The 13,876-nt window shown below is 41.8% G+C and overlaps 1 protein-coding gene across 7 annotated transcripts in view; it reads right to left on the bottom strand.

Annotated features, from left to right (window-relative positions):
- Window positions 1-13,157, bottom strand: part of Jade3 (jade family PHD finger 3) — a 138,059-nt gene extending 124,902 nt beyond the window's left edge. For 2 of the 7 annotated variants that reach the window (XM_047535983.1, XM_047535990.1), the window contains exons 1-3: window positions 12,727-12,854; window positions 5,317-5,408; window positions 1,006-1,087 (exon numbers count right to left, since the gene is read on the bottom strand). The gene's annotated coding sequence lies outside the window, so the exon portion shown is untranslated. Of the gene's footprint in view, window positions 1-1,005; window positions 1,088-5,316; window positions 5,409-5,978; window positions 5,994-9,547; window positions 9,665-12,726; window positions 12,855-13,127 lie in introns of those variants that run through there. The other 5 variants (XM_047535984.1, XM_047535986.1, XM_047535988.1 and 2 more) reach the window with 5 other exon arrangements.
- Between the last annotated feature and the right edge of the window lie 719 nt (window positions 13,158-13,876).

Raw genomic sequence — 13,876 nt, 5'->3', positions numbered from 1 at the left:
AGCTGGGGATGCTGAGGCAGGAGAATCACAAATTCAAAGCCAGCCTCAGCAGCGAGGCCCTATGAAACTCATTGAGACCCTGTCTCCAAATAAAATATAAAAAAGCACTGGGGACGTGGCTCAGTGGTTAAGAGCCCCTGAGTTCAATCTCTGGTTTTAAACAAAAAACAAAAGAACTAGCACAAAGCAGTTTTTTGGGGACAATGGAACCGTCTGTACATTGATTGCAGTGATGGCTACACTGATCTATATACGTGTTAAAGAGCATAGAACCAGGGCTGGGGTTGTGGCTCAGTGTTACAGCGTTTGCCAGGCATGTATGAGGCATTGGGTTCCATCCTCAGCACCACATAAAGATAAATAAATAAATAAAATAAAGGTATTGTGTCCATCTACAACTGAAAAAACATTTTTAAAAAAGAGCATGGAACCAAAAAAATTCCATCTTACTGTATAATTTTTAAAAAGTCAATAGGTCATTTTCTTTTAAGTCAATACTAATTTATGAATTTACTATATATATTTACTATAACAATTCTACCTATCACTTACAATAGGATATTAAATTAAAATAGTTACACTATAATGAGAAACAAAATGTTATTAGGCTACACAATCCAAACTAAATGTTAGGAGTCATCTCTTTAAATAAATTTCCCTAAAAGTTAAATTTGGATGTTTATTTCCTTAAAATATTTTTTTAACTAAATTGTTAGACGGCATGATATTTCATATAGAAATTTGTATAGTAAAACAAACATAAGTACAAAATTAACCCTAGGAAGGAATATATGAAAGAATGAAAATGTTAAGAACAGTCATGTCTCTTACTACAATTTTTAAATTTTTACTAGAATGCATTCCTGTATTACTAGCATTATTTAAAATAGAACTGTTAAAAGGATTTTAAAATCCTTATAGTTTGAAATGGTGATATTTTGCAAGTTGTAACATCCTTCCCACAGGCCTTCCATTGTTCTTGGAAATCTTAGTTACTCTACTTACCAGGTCAGACTTGTATTCTACTCAAACCTAATGTCTTGCTCATAAGGGGCACTCAACCAATGTTTGCTGAACTGTATTGTACCTGGCAATGTGGAGAAAAATGACAAATGATCACTAACAAAACTTATAATCTAGAAAGACTAAATCATGCTCTAATTTTGAATAAGGCAATTACTAAGTGCTAATGACATGCTCAATAATTACAAAGGCAGACACAGAATTTTGGAAGACAGCAAGACAAACATAACATAATTCCAGTGGTATGGAGGGTTTAAAGTCTAAAACAGGTAGAACCCAAACCAAAATCAATTATTACTGGCTCCCCAAGCCATAAAAATCACCAAATTCAACAGGGCAAGAAAAAGAAAAAAGGAAAAAAAATAATCTGTATTGAGTGTCCATGTGTCATACACTGCATTAAACAGTTACGTAGTTGAAAACTTTAGGACTCAGGTTTCAGTTCAAACATGTAAAGCCCTGGAAAGTCAACATTTCCTCCCTTACAACAAGAAAGAAGCTAGACAAACTAAAAGGCAACTATTTTCCTTGAAACTATCAGAGAACTAAGGTCACAGAACAAACCACTATCCTAGTATGTGGAGAGACAGGGGCCTGAAGGGAGAAAGATTCAAGCATACAAGTCTGTAAAGATTAAATTAGAAATTCTGACAAATTACTAGAGGTCAGAGTGTGAAGCTCCTGAGTTCCACATAGGGAGGTTTCCACCCTCTTATGAGCTTTTCCTACATGAATCACGTCAGGCTCTCACAGTGAGGATCAGGGAAAAATCTTAGAGAAAGCTCTCATGGTAGTACTGGCTGACTAAGGAAAACAGCACCCACTGAGAAACCCACTGAACCCATTTTTTTTTATCTCTGGCACAGAATGAAAGGCTTAATCCTCAGGGGAAAGATTTAAGACCCATATCTTAAGAACACTGGTGGATATCCACTACAGCTGGGGAAAAGGAACCAGGGGAAAAAGAAGCTTCTCCCCAGAAGGAGGAATAGGAAATCTTATAAGCCAAGGTTTTGCCTAAGTCTCAGGCTTAATCAGATCATCAAAGAACTCTCTCCTTCCCAACCAATCACCACCTGGCAAACCAGCTACCTGGATAGGAACAGTGAAATATGACTGGGAGAGTTGTATAAGACAGCTCTTGGGATGCAGCACAAAGGAAAAACCCAAAGCCAAGCAAGAGTCAACATGAAGGTATCACTATAGGAACTGGAAATCTCTGGTGCCCATAGCAAAAATAAACATTGATAAAAGGTCAGTTTCTGACTATATTAACACAAATCTCCACACTAAAGGAACCCATGTTTTTCTCTAAACATAATGAACATTTACCTCAGCATCTCCTGCCCATATTTAGCTTTTAGCAGGTTTATGAGGCATAATAAAAGGCAAGAGAATACTCCAAGTGACAAAGCAATCATCATTTACAAACTCAGCATGATGGAGATATTTGGGACAAATGGAAATGAAATGTAAAAGAATTATATTTTATAAGACTTTAATGGAAAAAGTGAAGCCAAGTGCAGTGGCTCACATCTGTAATCCCAGCAACTCAGGAGGCTGAGGCAGGAAGATACTAAGTTGAAGGCCAGTCTCAGCAACTTAGTGAGACCTGAAGCAAATTGGTGAGACACTATCTCAAAATAAAAAATAAAAAGGTTGGGGATGGGGCCCTGATCTGCCCCTCCCCAAAACTAGGATGATATGTTAAGACCAGACAGATATTTCAACAAAGAAATGGAATCTATAACAAAGATCAAATGGAAATACTAGAAATAAAATACAGTTAAAAAATGGGTTCATCTGTAGTCTTGGTGCAGCCAAGGAAAAAAATGAGTGAGCTAGAATATCCTGTTTATTGATCAGGTCAATAAAAATTAAAACAAAAAGTCACAAGAATGAACAAATAAAACATAGCATTGAAGAACTGTGGGACAATAAAAAACCTGAAATTGGAATGCTAGGAGGAGGATAAAGAAAAACAGGACAGGAGAATTACTGGAGAAAATAATGGCTGAGAACTTTGCAAAATTAGTGACAGACAACAAACCAGAGGTTCAAGAAGTTCAGAGAGTGCCAGGCAGGTTAAATATGAAAAAAAGCTTTTAAGTTCACACCTAGGTATATCATATTCAAGATGCTGAAAAATCAAAGACAAATTCTTAAAGGTAGCCAGAGGTAAAATAGACATATTAGCTATAAAGGAACAAGGATTAAGAATTATAAGAGACTTCTCATCAAAAACCATGCAATAGGGCTGGGGAGATAGCTCAGTCGGTAGAGTGCTTGCCTTGCAAGCACAAGGCCCTGGGTTCGATCCCCAGCACGGCAAAAAAAAAAAAAAAAAAAAAAAAAAAAAAAAAAAAAAAAAAACATGCAATAGTGGAGTAATATGTTCAAAGGGGCAAAAAACTGTCAACTTACACTTCTATGTCCTACAAAGTGTCCTCCAGAGTGAAGGAAAAATGAAAACTTTCTTATACCACAAAAACATAATTTATTGCCATCAGACCTGCTCTCAAAGAAATGCTGATGGAAATTTATCAGTCAAGGTGGGAAATTGGCATTAACAAAAATAATGAGCACTGGAAAAAGAATAAATGAAGGTAGAATAAAATGTTTTATTTTAAAAAATGTTAAAAAAGCCAATTTTCCATACACTTATCAAAGGACCATCTTGCAAGCATGCCTTCTAAAGACAGCTGCCTCCAGTCTAACCTGCTAGGTTAACTGTTTTCTCCACCAAACCAAAACAAAACATAACAAAAAAAAAAAAACTCTACAGCCAACACTACACTTAATGATGAAAGATGGAAGGCTTTCCAAGAATGGAACAAGTTAAGTGGTTCTCTCTCACTACTATAATTCTGAAAAAGAAAAAGAAAGCCAGACTACTCACACTGCCTGATTTTTTTAAAGACTATAAAGCTACAGTAATCAAGAGAGTATGTTAGGGCTTGGGGTATAGTTCAGTAATAAAGTAGTTGCCTAGCATGTACAAAGCCCAGAGTTCAATCCCCAGCAATGTCAAAATACAAAACAATAACAAAAAATCAGAAGTACATCTCTATGAGGCATTTTTTTGGGGGGAGAAACTGGATATATTACTTTTTGTGCAGGAATAGCTCTGACCCAGTCAATTTGGGAAGGAGTCCATGCAAATTCACATTGCCATCACCATATATTATTAAAAAACACATTAAGTTGGGCATGGTGGTACATGACTATAATTCCAGCAGCTCAGGAGGCTGAGGCAGGAGGATTGCAAGTTCAAAGCTAGCCTCAGCAATTTAGCAAGGCCCTAAGCAACTTAGAACCTGTCTCAAAATAAAAAATAAAAAGGGGATATGGGTCAGTGGTTAAGCACCCCTGGAATCAATCCCCAGTACCAAACAACAACAACAACAACAACAACAACAACAACAACATTTAGCCACAGTGGTGCATGCCTGTTATCCCAGCAGCTCAGGAGGCTGAGGTGGGAGGATAGCAAGTTCAAAGCCAGCCTCAGCAATTTAGTGAGGCCCTAAGCAACTTAGCAAGACCTTGGCTCAAAATAAGAAATTAAAAAAGGGCTTAGGATGTGGCTCAGTAGCTGAATGCCTCTGGGTTCAATCTCAGGTACCAAAAAAATATTAATTTTTCAAAAAGGGAAATACAGTCACATAGCTTAAAATTCAAAAGGTATACATAAAATTTATGCACTGTCCACGTTGGCCATGCATACCCCAAACCATCAGTATCTTGAATGTCTTTCCAGAAAAAAATTTTGTCTATATATTTAAAAATGTATATATTATTGCCCTCATTCACTATCTATTTCACATAAATGGAGGCAAACAATACATACTATTCTATTTCTTGCTTTTTCCTACTCTGTACTCCAGATCAGGCAATATCAGTATAATACTCCACTGGGGTATTACAAGCAACATTGCTATTATAAGCAATACTTCAATTAATATGGAATTATCTGTTGAATAAATTCCTAGAGATATTTGCTGGGTCAAATGATATTTGTGTTTATAAATTTTGATGGTTTTTTCCAAGTAACTGACTTTTAAAATGTCAGGGATTTTTCATTTTAATTTTTATCCTAGGAGGAAATAAGAAAAGCTAAGATTCTATCACCAGGTAATTTTCTGGAAGAATGTACACCTCTAAGTTGTACAAAATGAGTCTTGTACTCAGCTTTCCTACACATCCTTTGTAGGATTCAATTGCATCTTAATGTAATACATTTAAGGCCTCTAGCTGTTGTAAAGTCTATGTTAGTTATGTGAAGAATGTTACCTCTGAGATCTTCATGAGCAAAGGTCAAAAGCTGATGCCCCAAATTGGTGGTTCCTGGCCACTCACTTCACAGTACAATGCTGGATTCTTCACTGCAACCACAAGAAGATTTTAAAATCTTGACCAAATAAAACGTATCTACAGAGAATCCTTTGTCATCACTACAATGTCCAAAGAAGGATTTCTTAGATAAAAATTCTTAAACACATAAAGGTTTCAAGGAGAGTTTGCAAATGTTTTCTCTCATCTCTTAGGTGGTAGTTGATTCCCAAATTTTAAGTCTTTTTACTTAACTACAAAATCTAGTATATGGTCTATTACACTATGACTTTTGTGATAAAGGTTGAATGAATGGGGGTTGAGGAAACCCAGAGGCTCCTTTGATAATAGCTACACAAGATTAATGAGCAGTTTGACCACTCATGAGAATATTTATGTTCAGTACCACGCTGTCAAAAAACAAAAACAAAAGAAAAGCACATTCTCCCTTTGGCATTCTCCTGGAAAAATTATCACTCTGCTTCACACAATACTTAGTCACCAGAAATCACTACATTCAGAAATGAGTATTTAATAAGATTTATCATAAGTTGAGAGTTAACTTTATTATTATTCATTACTGCAATATTGGTTCTATGTTTTTATGCATCTTGTAGCCATACCTTGGAATGGTTCCCTCCTGTAATGACTCTGGGTTTGGCCAGGGAAGCACTTGTGTGCTTTAGCAGATGGAACAATGGCAAATGTGACAAAAGCAGACACTTGAAAAGTACTTGTGCACTGGTGCTTGCTCTCACTTGCTACTCTTTTGAGACTAGCAAGGTTAACAAGCCAGCTAGAGGAGACCACGTGGAGCAAAGATAAGTAATCCCAGGTTAGTAACTCCTACCTAAACCTACCAACCTTCCAGGCATCAGATGTGTGATCAAAGCCACCCTAGATTATCTGGCCACAAACTAACCACCCTCCTCCCCTAAAAAGTTAACTAACAGAGGCTAAAGTAAATTTGTTTGCTGTCTCAAAGTAAAAAGAATTTTAAAAAGCTAGGGATATGGCTCAGTGGTTAAGTGCCCCTGGGTTCAATTCCTGGTACCAAAAGGAAATATGTTTGTGGCTCAGTACATATGGCAAGGGGAAGAGAACACTGGTTTTCCTGCTGTGAAGACTACTCTATACCTAAGAAATAGTTTCAAACATAAAAACCTCTAGTATCTGGGCTGGATGCAATCCCAGTGACTCAGGAAGAGATGGGGAAATTGAAAGTTCAAGGCCAGCCTAATGACTTTGCAAGAACCTGTCTCAAAATAAAAAAATAAAAAAATAAAAGGGCTGGGATTTAGTTCAGTGGTAAAGCACCTCTGGGTTCAATCTCCAGTACCACAAAAACAAAACAAACAAAAAACTCCAGTACCTGGATGAGAATAAATAAATATGTAAGTATTGAAAAAATGCTTAAGTCTTCCCAGATTCTCACAAATGTGCTGTCTGCCATCACAGATGGCACACATACAAGAAACAAAAAACATGACAAATTTCCATTTAGTCACTGAAGTATCTTTATCATGATATATTTAAACCAAAGTCTTATACTTGACAGTTTCATTTCTAACACTGAACAACTCAGGTTTCCAGGAATTCCTTTTTCTCCCAATTCCATTTTTTTTTTACCCATTTGACAGGGTTTAGCAAAAGCTGAAAGAAATCCCTTAATGTAGCCTAAAAAGCATCTGATATATGAGCCTAATTATACCTCTTTCTAGAAGCATTCAGAAGGCCCAGTTTTTTCCAGCATTGTAGCAATTTTTTTAAGCCATGTTCATGGTGGACGGTAAAAAAATTTTAAGCTGAGTGTGGTGGTGTAGGCCTGTTAATCCCAGAGACTTGGGAGGCTGAAGAAGGAGGATCACAAGTTGGAGGCCAACCTCAGCAACTTAGCAAAACTCTGTCTCAAAAATTAAAAATAAAAAAGGGCTGGGGATTTGGCTCAGTGGTAAAGTGCCTCTGGGTTAAATCCCTTGTATTAAAAACAAACAAAAACAGAAAACAAAAAACTTCTTACAACCTACACATTTGGACCAGAAATTTTGCCTCGATTGGATCACAAAATATGATACTGAAAAATTAAATTTCTTAAATCATTTTTGTTTAGGCCTCACTACATGCTTTTCTGGATCTCACACATACACACACACACACACACACACACACACACACACAGTTTAAAAAAAAGTGAAAAACACCTTCAGCAGCCTCCCATTGTCCTTGGAATAAAACACAAGTTTCTTAATGAGGTCCCATAAGGCCGTGTCAATCTTCCCTGGCCTATCTCATCTCTTTCTCCCGGTCCTAGCCAAACCTCTGTAGATCCTTTCCACATCTCTTTCCCACCTCAGTGTCCTCACAGCACCTGCTGTTCCCTTTGCCTAGCAATTCTCTCTACCTTTTACCGTGCTTATTCCTGCTCATTCTTAATGCTCCAAGGAAACCTTGTTGGTCTCCCTCACAGAAGAATTTTACCTCTTTCTTGCCGTGTGACCTTGGGCAATTTACCTCTGCTTCACCTTGCTAAGCCTCAAACCTCAGTGACATAACTGAGGCTTAGCACAAAGGAAATGGTTAACAAATCATTGCTGCTGTTTTTATTACCCCATACACAATAATCTCCATATCACCTAGTACAAATAGCAATTAAACATTTATTTGTTGAAAAAACAGAAATACCCTCTTGGATCCCACCTTAAAAACTACTATTTTTCCAAGCTATTTTCCCCACATACTGCATTTTTATAAGGAAAGATGAAATGAATGTTTGTGGAGCAACTATTACCTCAATTAATTCCCACTACCACCTTCAGAGATGTGGTTGAGCAGATGAAGAAACTAAGGCAAAATTAAATAACTAGTCAAGATAAAAGGGTAGAGCCAGAATTCAAATCTAAGTTGGCCTGAGGCCACAGTCTGGGATGGATATATGACACTAAAGGCTTCCAAAGCTCATGAACCTCATCATCTAAAAGTAGCAGGCCTCAGAGAAGACATGTCTTCATATTCATGTCCATTCAAATGACTCCCAGATATCTACTTTTTAGATCCTTAACCAGGCTGGTGGTTCCCAGTACCCCCCCCTTTTTTTTTTTTTTGCGGTACTGGGGATTGAACCCAGGGCCTTGTGCTTGCAAGGCAAGCACTCAACCAACTGAGCTATATCCCCAGCCCTCCCAGTACCCTTAAGAACCCCTTAAGTAGAGCCCTCCTTTCCCTAACTAGGAGAAGATTCCTCACTTTCTTTCCCGGACATTGAGCTCTTAAAGAGATGAATATTTTTCACTTCTTATATCCCTAGCAAATAGAAGGCACCCCATACATATTTGCTGAATGAATTAAACTGTTAGAGAATATATTATGACTACAAAGTTGGGGAGTGAATTTCTAACAATATCAAAATTTGGCATAGTTAGGAAGAAACTTGACAAGAATGGTGAGAAAAGGGGGGTTAATCTTAACCACTTTTACAAATGATAATGATTTCTATATCTAGCACCAGAGATTCCACATGATGTGTACAAATGTGTACTTCATAGCTATAGGTAGTCTACCTCTGGGGCCCTGACCCAACACAATATTCTGCTATACCTGGTGGCTGCATCCGAGACACTTCATGGTAGGATGGCCTTGACAAGTACCAATCTCTCAATGGTTACTCTCAAATGATTTGGAAAAAGAAACAGAGCAAATGACAAAGCAAATGAAATCAACTGCTGATAATTGGTGACCTTGGGTAAAGGAGGGAATACAGTGAGTTTTTTGTACCAATCTTGCAACATTTTTGTAATTATAATGTTTTATCAAAATTGTTTTTAAAATCTAAAAAAGGATAATATTAATAAATTTCTCAGGAAATTCCAACACACAAAGTCCAGTGTACTGCCCATGCTGGTACCATATTCTCTTATTAAATGTTTCAAAAACACATTTCCAAGGTCAGACAGTATCAAAAGAAAGGAGCTCTTTGGGTAGCAGGGCATAGCCATGGCTTCTGGGTTGGAACAGAGATTAAATTATTTGCTGCTTTCAAGTATTCATGAACTCAGGTATCTCCTATTGGTCAAAACTCCAGTACAATTCCCCACACCAGGCCAAATACTTTCTTCAGGGCATACTAGAACCCCCCCCCCCAGGACCCTCAGGAGCCTGTCATCATACTCAGAGGGATAGGCCTCTGAGTTCTTACCTTCCTTTTCTCAAGCCTAGCTAAGGAATCAGGCATGTTTTTCCCAGGACCATTCTTTTTTGCCCAACATAAGCACAGAGATAACAGTAAGAGTTCTGCTGTTGTTGTCTGTGGAAAGACCTACAGGGAGGAAGCAAAAATAGCCATGGGGAATTCACAAAAGTTACAGAAAACAGAAAACTCAAAGCAGTATTACTAGCTCTATAAAGACCACTTGACAGCAACATCTTTTTTCTTTTGTGGGTACCATTGAACTCAGGGGCACTCAACCACTGAGTCACATCCCCAGCCCTATTTTGTATTTTATTTAGAGACAGGGTCTTACTGATTTGCTTAGTGCCTCACTTTTGCTGAGGCTGGTTTTGAACTCCTTATCCTCCTGCCTCAGCCTCCCCAGCCACTGGGATTACAGGCATGCGCCACTGTGACCAGCTGATAGCAACATCTTATTCATCACTTCTAACCACTCATGCCAGACCCTTCCCGATCAGAATGCTTTAGCTTTCTCAAACACTGTAACTGGAACAACAGAAACTTGTGAGCTATTCCAGTATACCAATTTCAGGAGAGTTCCAGGGATGAAGCTGAAGTTCATAGGAGAATGCTTGCCTAGCACTGGGCCCTGGGTTCAATTCCTAGCACCATGAAAAGAAAAGAAATTGCCAGGACAGTGCCAGACATGCGTCACCAAACACCCACCTCTCATGTACAAAGTAATGTAAATAAAGTTCATAGAAAGTTATCCATAATGAAAGGTTGTCTTTTTTTTTCTTCATTATTTTTCAGTGCTGGAGATCATACCCAAGGCCTTGTGTACACTAGGCAAGTGCTCTATTGCTGAGACACATTTCCAGGACAAGATTTTCTTAATGTAAGATAGCATGTGACTTCTATCTTCCTTAGCTCCTGTGCTGTACAAGCTCCAGGAGGAGGCAGATACATTATGCACTATGATAATGTTCAACCTCATTTTTACTCTCTCTGCACCTTTGATCAAGGCTTCTTAAGAGTTCATGTCTTCACAAACACCTGATCCATGATGCTTCCCAACTCTTCCCCGCAACAAAACGCTTGCTTAGTTCCAGGGAAGACCTCAAAGTAATAAAGAAGAAATGGTTTTGGATAGTTTAGGAGAGAAATGTTACAAGAGGTAGAACACAAGAGAGAGAAAAGACAAAACTTATTAAAGAGCTGGGTGTGTAATGCCTGTAATCCCAATGGGTGAGGAGGCTGAGGCAGGAGTATCACAACTTCAAAGTCAACCTCAGCAACTTAGCAAGGCCACAGCAACTTAGTGAGACTCTCTCAAAATAAAAAAGGTCTCACTAAGTTGCTATGCCTGGCCTCAAACTTGCAATCCTTATGTCTCAGCCTCCTGAGTCGCTGGGTTCGCTGGGGTTACAGGCATGTGCCACCGCTCCTGGCCAGAATTCACTTTAAATGAAAGAGAAAATGGTATGTAATGGAGGTAGATACACTTAGGCTAAATAAGATAAAAGAAAAATCTATTTTCATTTATCCAGAGTAATCAATCACATGATGCTATAAAGGCATGAAAACTACACTACTTGAAGATCAGGAAGGCTGTGACCCACACTCCCAGTGCCTACCGATGTTATGAAAATATTAAACTAAATAAAAATACAATGCTTTGTTCCGCCGACTCTGTTCTCATCCGCCCCCATCCCCCAACCCCTAGGCGGATGAGAAGTGGCTGCAGGGAAGGTATTTAAGAGGTAAACTACTCTGGGAAAGTGGATTCTGGTTTGCTTAAACTAAGCGACAATGTTGTGCAACCAGTTTTTCCCTAAATTTTTCCCCCCTGCGTTCCGAGTTTAGAGAGAAGCAGTTATCTTTATCAGCCTGAATGCAGGGAATGAGGTCGCCTTCCCCTCCAGGCCATTTGGAATCACTGTCAACACGGTTTTGATTTTTCATACAATCAGACCGTGAAGGGGCGGGGTGGGGGGGGATCTCATTCTCAGCTTCACAGATATACATATCTCACAGAAGGGGGAAAAATAAAAAATCTCAAACACATCTTGAGGCCACCGATTTCCTGGCAACTCAGAAAGTCCAAAGGAGCGGCCAAACAAGTTTCTTGACAAATACCTAGGAGCTACATACGTCCCAGAGCTGCACAGCGATATAAACTTTTAAACATGCCTCCACATACCATCACTGCGGTCACTCACTAGAGATCCCGCCCCACTTTCCTCCTCAAATATTAAACACAGGTTGCCCTGTGCAATTTAAATCCAGACTTAACAGAAGCAATGTCTCTGTTCTGAAAAGTGGGAGAAAAAGATTGGAGGAGAAAGAATAGAACTAGGGTCCCTACAGCAGAGGGGATAGAGCGAACTCAAGAAACTGGGGAAAAAGTTAATAACTCTGCCTTACGCGGTGGTGGGAAATTTCCCCGTAACTTGCAAAGCCTTCACAATTGATTTTCCCACCCCCGGGACCGCTGAGCGCTCGGCAGCTGCGGACTCGCAGCGTCCGAACAATGACTGGAGGAGAAGGGAAAGTTCGCCGCCGGCCGGGGGGCGCCCATGCTCCCACTCGGTTGGCACCCAAGCTCCCCGAGGTGCCTCGCTGCTCCCCGCACCTTCGGTCCTTCCCTCTCCATGCACTCGGTTCTTCCCGCCCCCCAGTGCTGAAATAGCCAGGGCGCACCCTCGCTCCCTGGAGCATCCGACCCCAGGCGGCCGACAGAGCAAGCCCTCCCGCCACGAGTCTGCCCCCTTGAGCCCCAATACTATGCAGAGGACAGGGTGGGAGGGGGCGCCGAGAGGGGGCATCGCAGGGAAAAGCCGCAACAGTTATGGCGCTCAATTCTTTCCCGGTGTAGCCGCGAGCTATAGCCGAGCTCGCGCGTCCGCCCCCGCCCCCAGCTTGGGCCACCAGGCACTGCCCTGACCAGTAAAGAGGCCACCAGGCACTTTACCTCAGCCCACACACGTTTTCGGCCCGAAAGCTCTGAGGACGCCGGAGGCGACCGCTATGTAAAGCCAGAGCGATCTGGAGCCCGGCGAGGCCGTGCCGGGACACTGAGGGCAGGGACACTGCACCCCGCGCCTCCCGCTTCCCACTCCGCGAGGCCGCCACTCCCGCTGCCTAACCGGCGCGACGTCGCGCCCCCAACCTAGCTCGCGCCGCGTCTGGCCTGTGGCGCCTACCTTCGCGCAGCTAAATCGCGGATCCTTCCCGGCTCCACACGGGGGCCCCCTGCAATGTGCTGGGCTAGTCGGGCAGGGGTGGTAACCGCCCCCCTGACCGCCTGCTTTCTTCTTTTCCCTCCCTCGCACCTGCCCCCTAATCCCCTCCTCACCCCCGCCCTCCCGCCCCGGCCGCCTGATCCGCCGAGGCCGTCCCCCGCGCCTCAGCTCCTGCCCTCGGCCCTCGCCCCTCGCCCGCCCGGCCCGTCAGGCCTCAGCCCTGGGCAGGCGGTTGGGCGGCGGCGGCAGCGGCGGCGGCGGCTGAGGCGGCGCGGAGCACTATTGTATTCCTGACACTGTGCGCTCCCACGCTCCGCCTCTTCCCTTTCCTTCCTCCCCCAACCACTCCCCGCCTGCCTCACCGCCGGCCGCGCTCGCAGTACCCGACTGGCTCCCCGCCGTCTGCCCGCCGCGCGCTCTTCTGGCGGGCTGGGCGCCGTCTCCAAGCCACCGGCTTTGACGCTCCGCCCACTTAGAACTCCCGCACCCGCGACGCTCAGCTCCAGGTGGGTTCCCCTCCCCTCCAGCTGGGCGCGCTGCCGCCCTAGGAACCCCAGCCCGACAAGGCGCTAGAGAGGACCAGGTGGAGGCGTCTTGGCTGTGTCTAAATACAAACCAAGCTTTTCGTGGCCCCTTCCAACTCTAAAGTTCTATAAGTAGAACTCTTCATATATGGACTTGGCGACCACTATTGATTTACATCGTTTATGCTTGAAGAACCTATAATAATAAAGCCAAGGTGGCTATTAACAATACTTTTATCCAACTGCAAGCACAAATGGTTTATGATGTTGTGTGGCTTTTTTGGTGTCAAGTTGGTTAGCCTACAACTCCCGGTTATTCACTCAAACACTAATCTAGGCGTTGCTGTGGCGGTGCTTTGGTGACTTTATAAAGCCGGTAGTCAGTTGGTTTAAAGGGAGATTATCCTGGATGATCTAGATGAGTCTGACTGAATCAGTTGGAAAACCTTTAAATCAGGACTGAGGTTTCTGAGGATGTAAGAGAGAAAGTTTGTCTATCATACCTTTGGCTTGTGCCCATTAGTTCCAGTCTCCTCCTGATCGTCCCTTCCTGACTACCTACCTTGCAGATTTTGTGTTTGCTTAGC

Source organism: Sciurus carolinensis, chromosome X (assembly GCF_902686445.1).
Source record: "Sciurus carolinensis chromosome X, mSciCar1.2, whole genome shotgun sequence".
Taxonomy (NCBI): domain Eukaryota; kingdom Metazoa; phylum Chordata; class Mammalia; order Rodentia; family Sciuridae; genus Sciurus; species Sciurus carolinensis.
The sequence above is the reverse complement of the archived record's forward strand: the minus strand, read 5'-3'. Positions and strand labels throughout refer to the sequence as shown.